At 44.1% G+C, this 13,443-nt stretch overlaps 1 long non-coding RNA gene across 2 annotated transcripts in view; it reads right to left on the bottom strand.

Moving 5' to 3' along the window:
- Positions 1 to 13,112, bottom strand: part of LOC130297586 (uncharacterized) — a 35,925-nt gene extending 22,813 nt beyond the window's left edge. For both annotated transcript variants that reach the window (XR_008849599.1, XR_008849598.1), the window contains exons 1-2: positions 12,910 to 13,112; positions 6,262 to 6,397 (exon numbers count right to left, since the gene is read on the bottom strand). This is a non-coding gene — a long non-coding RNA (uncharacterized LOC130297586). The remainder of the gene's footprint in view (positions 1 to 6,261; positions 6,398 to 12,909) is intronic.
- Positions 13,113 to 13,443: the final 331 nt, after the last annotated feature.

A 13,443-nucleotide genomic window follows, 5' to 3' on the forward strand; every position in this document is an offset into this window, starting at 1 on the left:
GGGAAGCCGGCTGGCCCAATGCGCTGCCGAAAGAATACTTGTCTGCGGCGGCATATGTACATAGAAGCACTGTGGGGGCCAGATAACGCTATATATCTGGCGCCCACAGCGCTTCTATAATCATAAGCCCCCGGCAGTGCTATGAATGAAAAGTATTGTAACAGCAGCGCATCTTGCCGGGAGGCCGGCCCGATGCGCTGCTGATCGAATACTTTTCATTCATAGCGCTGCCAGGGGCTTATGACTATAGAAGCGCTGTGGGGGCCAGACATATAGCGTTATCCGGCCCCCGCACTGCTATGAATGACAAGTATTCTTTCAGCAGCGCATCGGGCCAGATTCCTGGCCAGATACGCTGCTGTTAGAATACTTTTCATTCATAGCACTGCCGGGGGCTTATGATAGCGCTGTGGGGGGAAAATATATATACATATGTGTTGCAGGGGGCATATGATTGCGCTGCGGGGGACAATACCTATATAAATGTGCTGCAAGGAGCAAGACATATAGCGCAGCAGGGGGCAAGATATATGGAAGCGCTGCGGGGGTCAGACATATACCGCTCCCCCCCCCCAGCGATTCGATATATATCTTTCCCCACCGCAGCACTTCTATTTGAAAACCCCGCCAGGAGCCCTGAATGGCTCCTCAGTACCGGCCATTCAGGGCTCCCGGCGGGAAATTTAAAAATGAAAGTAAAAGTACACTGTACATCGCTGGGAAGGAGCATGTTGCCCGCTCCCCTGCTTAAAGGAGAACTCCAGAATACAAAAATTGTCCCCCATACTGCCAGCAGTAAAAAATAGATAGATACATACCTTCCTTCACTCCCCCGGGGCAGTCTCCGCCGCGATCTTCTTCCTGGATGGCGGTGGTCGGCGAGTCATACTGCACTCAGCCAACCACCGGCCGCAGTGAAGTCCCGACTCGGCCGGCGATAGGCTGAGCGGCAGTGTGACGTTTTCGGCCCCGGCAGCAGGTGCCGGTGTGGTGAAGAATTGTGTGTCTTAAAGCATGTTCACACTGCCACCCAGCCTATCACCGGCCGAGTCAGGACTTCGCTGCGGCCGGTGATTGGCTGAGTGCAGTATGACTCACCGACCACCGGCAACCAGGAAGAGGATTGTGGCGGAGACCGGAGTGGGTTACCGGAGGCCCAGGGGGAGTGAAGGAAGGTATGTACCTGTTTATTTTTTTACTGCCGGCAGTATGGAGGACAATTTTTGTATTCTGGAGTTCTCCTTTAATAACTTCTGATCGGGTCTCAGGAGTGAGACCCGGTGCGATCAATCCCTTAGCCCCTGTACTACTGCCCCCAACATGGAACAGACCCTGTTCCATGATGGGAGTAGTAGTACAAGCACTAATGTAGTCTGAATTTACAGAGACAGACGGCTGTGTGAATGCAGGCTTTCAACATGTTACATTGTACAACTTTTTTTGACCATATATCTTAATCTGTTTTGTATGTTTGCTTCTCACTTTCCTATCTTTAATTGGATGTTTCTGTAATCATCGCGGCAATACTGCCTGTCAGGGCAGAATACATTTTGTGTGACACATTTAAACCCATGCGACACAAAAACACCAGAGACGGGGGACAGATTAGTAAATTGGGTGGTTAGGAGTAAAAAGAAAAACACTCCACATTAAACACTGAGGTTTAAGTAAATCAGGGCTGCTGTGTTAGCATCTCGATTCCACATGGCTAAAACATCTCCACAATCTCAAGGACATGCTTAGACTAGTTCTGCAAATAGCATCTGTTCCAGTGATGGCTTGAAGAACAGGGTGATGGTGACATCTAGTGGTAACATTTCATTATTACATTTTCTCTAGGAAGTGTAAAGCCAGAAGATTGAGATATGAAAGCAAGAATAAAAAAAACAAAAAAACACATAAATGTCAATTTCATACCTTAAAGGGGTTATCCCCCATAAGGGGATTTTAGTATGTAACTGCCAGGCAGTAATGGACATGCTTAGGAAGGACCCCTGCTTGTCTTGGAGTTAAATGGCTAGGTTGTGAAATTGCCATAATGCTCAGGCTATCTATTTGTGAACTGGCTATTTCCTTTTGTAGTTCCTTCTCTCAAACTACAAGTCCCATAATTCATTGTTTGTAAGTGTGAGGTCATTTTTCTTTTTCTAAAACATAAGCCACCCCATAAACACACCTGTGCTCCCTTCAGTGTTTTCTGACCAGGGTGCCTCCAGCTGTTGCAAATTCTTGTAGAATGATCTCCCACCCAGAAATCGCTGCGCCCATTAAAGCAAAGACAGGCTCCCTCTGCACACCTGACTAGTGATGTAATGTCTCGGGCTGCATTGCAACCTTGAAAACCTCAGACAACACTCATTTTGTATGCTGTTAAAAATAAACATTGGGTCACAAATCCTGGAAGATTTGCAAGACCACCATGAAACACAGGTACAGACACTTTATTATGAACTACACTAACTATTATGAACTTCAGCCACTGTAGAATAGTCAAGTAAAAAAAAATAATCCCAGAATACCCCTTTAACACTAGGGGAAGAATTTATCATCAGTGAAGATTATTTTATGGGGCAAAACCTGTTGGGCAAGTGCATTTTTTCTCAGTTGTGGTGCAAACGTTATTATGTTGTGCATGTCACTTTAAGAATTTGTGCAAATTACAGAAATCCCCAAAAGTGCAAAAAAGGGTGAAAAGCTTAAACACATTACTATGCCAGCTAGTAGCTAGGGTACATTTGCAAAAAAATAAAAAATATATATATATATAGATAGAGAGATAGATGTATTTTTGCACAAGTGATAAATTCAGCGCACCAACCAGTGCATCTGGTTAACACCCCCCCTGGAAGCTCACAACAAGGACAAAGCCAGCGCACACAACATTAAAGTTGCTGAAAATTCTTCCAAGAAACTCTGCACACACTGGCCCTGATTTACTATTGTAAACCCGACCTGTTTTCTCTGGTTGTGCACCAAAATGTAGCGCAGTGCGCCACAAATTGTGTCTGTGTGGAGGGCATGTCCGCCAAAAAGGCTTGTGTTCCCGAAATGTTCGAAAAATCCAAAAATATTTACTAATGTTTCCACGGAAAATGTGGTAGATTTGAGCTGAGGAAAACCCTACAGATCAGAGCATCTGTAAAAATAAAAAATAAAAACGTAGGGAAAAAGAGCAAAAAATAAAATAAAAAGAATAAAAAGCGGAGGAAAAGGTATCAGGGGCGAAACAAAGCAATAAAAGGAGGCAGCAATGCCAGATCTTTTTGTGTATAGGCATGGACTGGTCATCTAGGAGTATATAATATACAATAGTGATAAGGGATAAAGCTAGGTTCACACAGCAATGATTAGAAACATTTAGGATCTTCTAGCTCCCAATAGAAAAGGATTAACAATTCTAAAACTTTATTGTGGCATCATTGAAAATAATTCAGACAAAAAATGATGAGCTAAATGCCAACGCATTTCAAATCACACCTTTCTTAATCATGCCATGCAGTGGCGTCCCCAGCTTAAATATTTGGGGGGGCACACTGGGGGCCCGGACAGAGCACTACCTACTGTGTGTGCCGCCAGGATATCATAGTGCTGCACACTATGCCACACATTGTGCTGCTGGTATACAATAATGTCACACGCTAGGGTATAATAAAGTCAAACACTGTGCTGCCACAACATAATAGTGCTGCGCTGCATACTATGCTACACACTGTGCTGCCACGACATAATAGTGCTGCATACTATGCCACACACTGTGCTGCCACGACATAATAGTGCTGCATACTATGCCACACACTGTGCTGCCACAACATAATAGTGCTGCATACTATGCCACAGACTGTGCTGCCACGACATAATAGTGCTGCATACTATGCTACACACTGTGCTGCCACGACATAATAGTGCTGCATACTATGCTACACACTGTGCTGCCACGACATAATAGTGCTGCATACTATGCCACACACTGTGCTGCCACAACATAATAGTGCTGCATACTATGCCACAGACTGTGCTGCCACGACATAATAGTGCTGCATACTATGCTACACACTGTGCTGCCACGACATAATAGTGCTGCATACTATGCCACACACTGTGCTGCCATGACATCATAGTGCTGCATACTATGCTACACACTGTGCTACCATGACCAAATAGTGCTGCATACTGTCACACACTGTGCTGCCATGACATAATAGTGCTGCATACTATGCCACACACTGTGCTGCCATGACATAATAGTGCTGCATACTATGCCACACACTGTGCTGCCATGACATAATAGTGCTGCATACTATGCCACACACTGTGCTGCCACGACATAATAGTGCTGCATACTATGCCACACACTGTACTGCCACAACATAATAGTGCTGCATACTATGTCACACACTGTGCTGCCATGACATAATAGTGCTGCATACTATGCCACACACTGTGCTGCCACGACATAATAGTGCTGCATACTATGTCACACACTGTGCTGTCACAACATAATAGTGCTGCATACTATGCCACACACTGTGCTGTCACAACATAATAGTGCTGCATACTATGTCACACACTGTGCTGTCACAACATAATAGTGCTGCATACTATGCCACACACTGTGCTGCCACGACATAATAGTGCTGCATACTATGCTACACACTGTGCTGCCATGATATAATAGTGCTGCATACTATGCCACACACTGTGCTGCCACGACATAATAGTGCTGCATACTATGCTACACACTGTGCTGCCATGATATAATAGTGCTGCATACTATGTCACACATTGTGCTGCCATGACATAATAGTGCTGCATACTATGCCACACACTGTGCTGCCACGACATAATAGTGCTGCATACTATGCCACACATTGTGCTGCCATGACAAAATAGTGCTGCATACTATGCCACACACTGTGCTGCCATGACAAAATAGTGCTGCATACTATGCCACACTGTGCTGCCATGACAAAATAGTGCTGCATACTATGTCACACACTGTGCTGCCACACATTGTTGCAGCCACCGGCGCTGACACTCTATACCAGTGGTTTTCAACAGGCGGACCTTCAGATGTTGCAAACCTACAACTCCCAGCATACACTGGCATGCTGAGAGTTGTAGTTCAGGGGCAACATCTGGAGGTCCGCAGGTTGAAGACCACTGCTCTATACTGTACGCTATGCCAGGGCTGCAAAAGTGCTGCGCTTTCCCATTCGGGGTAAATACTCACAAGTCACCCGCAAGCGCTGCCCTCCTTGTCCTCCTGTTTGTTGCGGCCGCCGGCGCCAACACTCTACTTTACGCTATGCCCGGGCTGCAAAATGTAAACATAATAAACTTTAACACATGTTCTGACGTCGGCCTTACGCTGGGAACGGGAACATCGGACAGCCGTCAGCCTATCACCGGCCGCAGCGATGTTCCGCCTCAGCTGGTGATAGGCTGGGCCCACTGTCATGTAAGAAGCCGGCTCCTTACATGACAGTGGGCTCAACCTATCACTGACCGAGGCGGAACATCGCTGCGGCCGGTGATAGGCTGACGGCTGTCCGACGTTCCCGTTCCCTTGGAAGCTGGTCCGGACCGACGGGGAAGGTGAATTTAAGTATTTTTTTTTACCTTTTGCAGCCCGGGCATATCATACAGTATAGAGAAGTGGTCTTCAACCTGCGGACCTCCAGATGTTGCCTGAACTACAACTCTCAGCATGCCGGGCATGCTGGGTGTTATAGGTTTGCAACATCTGGAGGTCCGCAGGTTGAAGACCACTGGTATAGAGTGTCAGCGCCGGCGGCCCACAACAAACAGGATGACAAGGAGGGCAGCGCTTGCGGGTGATATGAGAGTATTTACCTCGATGGGGACAGTGCTGGGCTGAAAATTAATTTGGGGGGGAGAAGCAGAACAGTGCTTGCGGGTCACATATCATCATATGATTAGTTCCCTGATGTGGGGACAGCGCAGCGGGCTGATAACTCATTCATTCCCGAGGTGGAGGGGCCAAACCGGTATTGAGGTATGGGGAAAAATTCATATCGTGCAGGACAAAAATTTCGGTATTCGGTATGAACCGGTATACCGCCCAGCCCTACTGCATACTATGCCACACACTGCCCTACAATGACATAATAGTGCTGCATAATAGTGCCACACATTGTGCTGCCATGACATAATAGTGCCACACACTGTGCTGCAATAGTGCCACACACTGTGCTAAAAGGTTATAATAGTGCCACACACTGTGTTTGTTACTGAGCTCACCTTTCTTAGTTGTGCTAAAGGAGCACAATAACCATGAGAGCCTCTTTGTGTATAGTACATGGGATCTGCCGCCATCACCCTCCTGGGTTACTGTTACTGTGGTCCGGTCTTCAAAATATTCAAGTGATGTTCCCAACTGTGTGGAGCAAAAAATGGCTGCCATTATAACAGATCTCCATCCCCTCATATACAGCCATTATAACAGATCTCCATCCCCTCATATACAGCCATTATAACAGATCTCCATCCCCTCATATACAGCCATTATAACAGATCTCCATCCCCTCATATACAGCCATTATAACAGATCTCCATCCCCTCATATACAGCCATTATAATAGATCTCCATCCCCTCATACACAGCCATTATAACAGATCTCCATCCCCTCATATACAGCCATTATAACAGATCTCCATCCCCTCATATACAGCCATTATAACAGATCTCCATCCCCTCATATACAGCCATTATAATAGATCTCCATCCCCTCATACACAGCCATTATAACAGATCTCCATCCCCTCATATACAGCCATTATAACAGGTCCACATCCCCTCATATACAGCCATTATAACAGGTCCCCATCCCCTCATATACAGCCATTATAATTGATCTCCATCCCCTCATATACAGCCATTAAAACAGATCTCCATCCTCTCATATACAGCCATTATAACAGATCTCCATCCTCTCATATACAGCCATTATAACAGATCTCCATCCCCTCATATACAGCCATTATAACAGGTCCCCATCCCCTCATATACAGCCATTATAACAGATCTCCATCCACTCATATACAGCCATTAAAACAGATCTCCATCCACTCATATACAGCCATTAAAACAGATCTCCATCCCCTCATATACAGCCATTATAACAGGTCCCCATCCCCTCATATACAGCCATTATAACAGATCTCCATCCCCTCATATACAGTCATTATAACAGATCTCCATCCCCTCATATACAGCAATTATAACAGATCCCCATCCCCTCATATACAGCCATCATAACAGATCTCCATCCCCTCATTTACAGCCATTATAACAGATCTCCATCCCCTCATATACAGCCATTATAACAGATCTCCATCCCCTAATATACAGCCATTATAACAGGTCCCCATCCCCTCATATACAGCCATTATAACAGATCTCCATCCCCTCATATACAGCCATTATAACAGGTCCCCATCCCCTCATATACAGCCATTATAACAGATCTCCATCCCCTCATATACAGCCATTATAACAGGTCCCCATCCCCTCATATACAGCCATTATAACAGATCGCCATCCCCTCATATACAGCCATTATAACAGATCTCCATCCCCTCATATACAGTCATTATAACAGGTCCCCATCCCCTCATATACAGCCATTATAACAGATCTCCATCCCCTCATATACAGCCATTATAACAGATCTCCATCCCCTCATATACAGCCATTATAACAGATCTCCATCCCCTCATATAAAGCCATTATAACAGATCTCCATCACCTCATATACAGCCATTATAACAGATCTCCATCCCCTCATATACAGCCATTATAACAGGTCCCCATCCCCTCATATACAGCCATTATAACAGATCTCCACCCCCTCATATACAGTCATTATAACAGGTCCCCATCCCCTCATATACAGCCATTATAACAGATCTCCATCCCCTCATATACAGCCATTATAACAGATCTCCATCCCCTCATATACAGCCATTATAACAGATCACAATCCCCTCATATACAACCACTATAACAGATCTCCATCCCCTCATATACAGCCATTATAACAGGTCCCCATCCCTTCATATACAGTTATTATAACAGGTCTCCATTCCCTCATATACAGTCATAACAGGTCCCCCTCCCCTCAAATACAGCCATTATAACAGATCTCCATCCCCTCATATACAGCCATTATAACACGTCCCCATCCCTTCATATACAGCCATTATAACAGGTCTCCATCCCCTCATATACAGCCATTATAACAGGTCTCCATCCCCTCATATACAGCCATTATAACAGATCTCCATCCCCTCATATACAACCATTATAACATTTCCATCCCCTCATATACAGCTATTATAACAGATCTCCATCCCCTCATATACAGCCATTATAACAGATCTACATCCCCTTATATACAGCCATTATAACAGGTCTCCATCCCCTCATATACAGCCATTATAACAGATCTACATCCCCTTATTTATAGCCATTATAACAGATCTCCATCCCCTTATATACAGTCATTATAGCAGATCTTCATCCCCTCATATACAGCCATTATAACAGATCTCCATCCCCTCATATACAACCATTATAACAGATCTCCATCCCCTCATATACCGCCATTATAACAGATCTCGTTCCCCTCATATACAGTCATTATAACAGGTCTCCATCCCCTCATATACAGTCATTATTACAGGTCCCCATCCCCTCATATACAGCCATTATAACAGACCTCCATCCCCTCATATACAGCCATTATAACAGATCCCCATCCCCTCATATACAGCCATTATAACAGATCTCCATCCCCTCATACACAGCCATTATAACAGATCTCCATCCCCTCATACACAGCCATTATAACAGATCTCCATCCCCTCATATACAGCCATTTTAACAGATCTCCATCCCCTCATATACAACCATTATAACAGATCTCCATCCCCTCATATACTGCCATTATAACAGATCTCCATCCCCTCATATACAGTCATTATAACAGATCTCCATCCCCTCATATACTGCCATTATAACAGGTCCCCATCCCCTCATATACAGCCATTATAACAGATCTCCATCCCCTCATATACAGCCATTATAACATATCTCCATCCCCTCATATACAGCCATTATAACAGATCTCCATCCCCTCATATACAGCCATTATAACAGATCTCCATCCCCTCATATACAGCCATTATAACAGATCTCCATCCCCTCATATACAGCCATTATAACAGATCTCCATCCCCTTATATACAGCCATTATAACAGGTCCCCATCCCCTCATATACAGCCATTATAACAGATCTCCACCCCCTCATATACAGTCATTATAACAGGTCCCCATCCCCTCATATACAGCCATTATAACAGATCTCCATCCCCTCATATACAGCCATTATAACAGATCTCCATCCCCTCATATACAGCCATTATAACAGATCTCCATCCCCTCATATACAACCACTATAACAGATCTCCATCCCCTCATATACAGCCATTATAACAGGTCCCCATCCCTTCATATACAGCCATTATAACAGATCTCCACCCCCTCATATACAGCCATTATAACAGATCTCCATCCCCTCATATACAGCCATTATAACAGATCTCCATCCCCTCATATACAACCACTATAACAGATCTCCATCCCCTCATATACAGCCATTATAACAGGTCCCCATCCCTTCATATACAGTCATTATAACAGGTCTCCATCCCCTCATATACAGTCATAACAGGTCCCCATCCCCTCATATACAGCCATTATAACAGATCTCCATCCCCTCATATACAGCCATTATAACAGGTCTCCATCCCCTCATATACAGCCATTATAACAGGTCTCCATCCCCTCATATACAGCCATTATAACAGATCTCCATCCCCTCATATACAGCCATTATAACATTTCCATCCCCTCATATACAGCTATTATAACAGATCTACATCCCCTTATATACAGCCATTATAACAGGTCTCCATCCCCTCATATACAGCCATTATAACAGATCTACATCCCCTTATATACAGCCATTATAACAGGTCTCCATCCCCTCATATACAGCCTTTATAACAGATCTCCATCCCCTCATATACAACCATTATAACAGACCTCCATCCCCTCATATACAGCCATTATAACAGATCTCGTTCCCCTCATATACAGTCATTATAACAGGTCTCCATCCCCTCATATACAGTCATTATTACAGGTCCCCATCCCCTCATATACAGCCATTATGACAGATCTCCATCCCCTCATATACAGCCATTATAACAGATCTCCATCCCCTCACATACAGCCATTATAACAGATCTCCATCCCCTCACATACAGCCATTATAACAGATCTCCATCCCCTCATATACAGCCATTATAACAGATCTCCATCCCCTCATATACAGCCATTATAACAGATCTCCATCCCCTCATATACAGCCATTATAACAGATCTCCATCCCCTCATATACAACCATTATAACAGATCTCCATCCCCTCATATACTGCCATTATAACAGATCTCCATCCCCTCATATACAGTCATTATAACAGATCTCCATCCCCTCATATACAGTCATTATAACAGATCTCCATCCCCTCATATACAGTGATTATAACAGGTCCCCATCCCCTCATATACAGCCATTATAACAGACCTCCATCCCCTCATATACAGCCATTATAACAGATCTCCATCTCCTCATATACAGCTATTATAACAGATCTACATCCCCTTATTTATAGACATTATAACAGATCTTCATCCCCTCATATACAGCCATTATAACAGATCTCCATCCCCTCATATACAACCATTATAACAGATCTCCATCCCCTCATATAGAGCCATTATAACAGATCTCCATCCCCTCATATACAGTCATTATAACAGGTCTCCATCACCTCATATACAGTCATTATAACAGGTCCCCATCCCCTCATATACAGCCATTATAACAGATCTCCATCCCCTCATATACAGCCATTATAACAGATCTCCATCCCCTCATATACAGTCATTATAACAGGTCCCCATCCCCTCATATACAGCCATTATAACAGATCTCCATCCCCTCATATACAGTCATTATAACAGATCTCCATCCCCTCATATACAGCCATTATAACAGGTCCCCATCCCCTCATATACAGTCATTATAACAGATCTCCATCCCCTCATATACAGCCATTATAACAGATCTCCATCCCCTCATATACAGCCATTATAACAGATCTCCATCCCCTCATATACAGCCATTATAACAGATCTCCATCCCCTCATATACAGTCATTATAACAGATCTCCATCCCCTCATATACAGTCATTATAACAGGTCCCCATCCCCTCATATACAGCCATTATAACAGACCTCCATCCCCTCATATACAGCCATTATAACAGATCTCCATCTCCTCATATACAGCTATTATAACAGATCTACATCCCCTTATTTATAAACATTATAACAGATCTTCATCCCCTCATATACAGCCATTATAACAGATCTCCATCCCCTCATATACAACCATTATAACAGATCTCCATCCCCTCATATACAGCCATTATAACAGATCTCCATCCCCTCATATACAGTCATTATAACAGGTCTCCATCACCTCATATACAGTCATTATAACAGGTCCCCATCCCCTCATATACAGCCATTATAACAGATCTCCATCCCCTCATATACAGCCATTATAACAGATCTCCATCCCCTCATATACAGTCATTATAACAGGTCCCCATCCCCTCATATACAGCCATTATAACAGATCTCCATCCCCTCATATACAGTCATTTTAACAGGTCCCCATTCCCTCATATACAACCATTATAACAGATCTCCATCCCCTCATATACAGCCATTATAACAGATCTCCATCCCCTCATATACAGCCATTATAACAGATCTCCATCCCCTCATATACAGCCATTATAACAGATCTCCATCCCCTCATATACAGTCATTATAACAGATCTACATCCCCTCATATACAGCCATTATAACAGGTCCCCATCCCCTCATATACAGTCATTATAACAGATCTCCATCCCCTCATATACAGCCATTATAACAGATCTCCATCCCTTCATATACAGTCATTATAACAGGTCCCCATCCCTTCATATACAGCCATTGTAACAGGTCCCCATCCCCTCATATACAGCCATTATAACAGATCTCCATCCCCTCATATACAGCCATTATAACAGATCTCCATCCCTTCATATACAGCCATTGTAACAGGTCCCCATCCCCTCATATACAGCCATTATAATAGATCTCCATCCCCTCATATACAGCCATTATAACAGATCTCCATCCCCTCATACAATCATTATGCCAGGTCCCCATCCCCTCATATACAGCCATTATAACAGATCTCCATCCCCTCATATACAGCCATTATAACAGATCTCCATCCCCTCATATACAGCCATTATAACAGATCTCCATCCACTCATATACAGCCATTATAACAGATCTCCATCCCCTCATATACAGCCATTAGAACAGATCTCCATCCCCTCATATACAGCTATTATAACAGGTCCCCATCCCTTCATATACAGCCATTGTAACAGGTCCCCATCCCCTCATATACAGCCATTATAACAGGTCTCCATCCCCTCATACAATCATTATGCCAGGTCCCTATCCCCTCATATACAGCCATTATAACAGATCCCCATCCCCTCATATACAGCCATTATAACAGGTCCCCATCCCCTCATATACAGCCATTATAACAGGTCTCCATCCCCTCATACAATCATTATGCCAGGTCCCTATCCCCTCACATACAGTCATTATATGCACTGTAGTCGCAGCAGGACATACACCATCACAGGTCTCCTACCCTCACATAGAGACCCCTGCTCTCACCGAGATCTCCTGTGAATGAAGAGAAGATGGGTGTGGTCAGAAGTAGGGGCCAGCACAGGAAGGAGGAGTCAGTGAGGCAGCTGTCAGTCTCAGGACCTGTTGGGGAGATTTATCAAAATGTTTCCTGAGGAAAAGTTGCTGAGTTGCCCATAGCAACCAATCAGCGCTTCTTTCATTTTTGAAAAGGGCTCTGAAAAGTTAAAGAAACAATCTGATTGGTTGCTATGGGCAACTCAGCAACTTTTTCTTTGGATAGGTTTTGATAAACTTCCCTGACACAATGGCCCAGATTTATCAAACTGTGAGAGAAAAAGTGGAATGACTTTCCCAGAACAACCAATCACAGCTCAGCTAAGAAGCTGAGGTAAAGTGAAAGCTGAGCTGTGATTGGCTGTGGTGGGAAAAATCTCTCCACTTTTTCTCTCACACAGTTTGATAAATCTGAGCTAATGTGGGGCTGCAACTGCCATGCGCAGGTCCGGAGTTCTGACAGGCTGACACAGTGACTGCTGCTCTAGGTAAGTGGAGACTCAG

This window comes from Hyla sarda, chromosome 13 (assembly GCF_029499605.1).
Source record: "Hyla sarda isolate aHylSar1 chromosome 13, aHylSar1.hap1, whole genome shotgun sequence".
In the NCBI taxonomy this organism is placed as follows: domain Eukaryota; kingdom Metazoa; phylum Chordata; class Amphibia; order Anura; family Hylidae; genus Hyla; species Hyla sarda.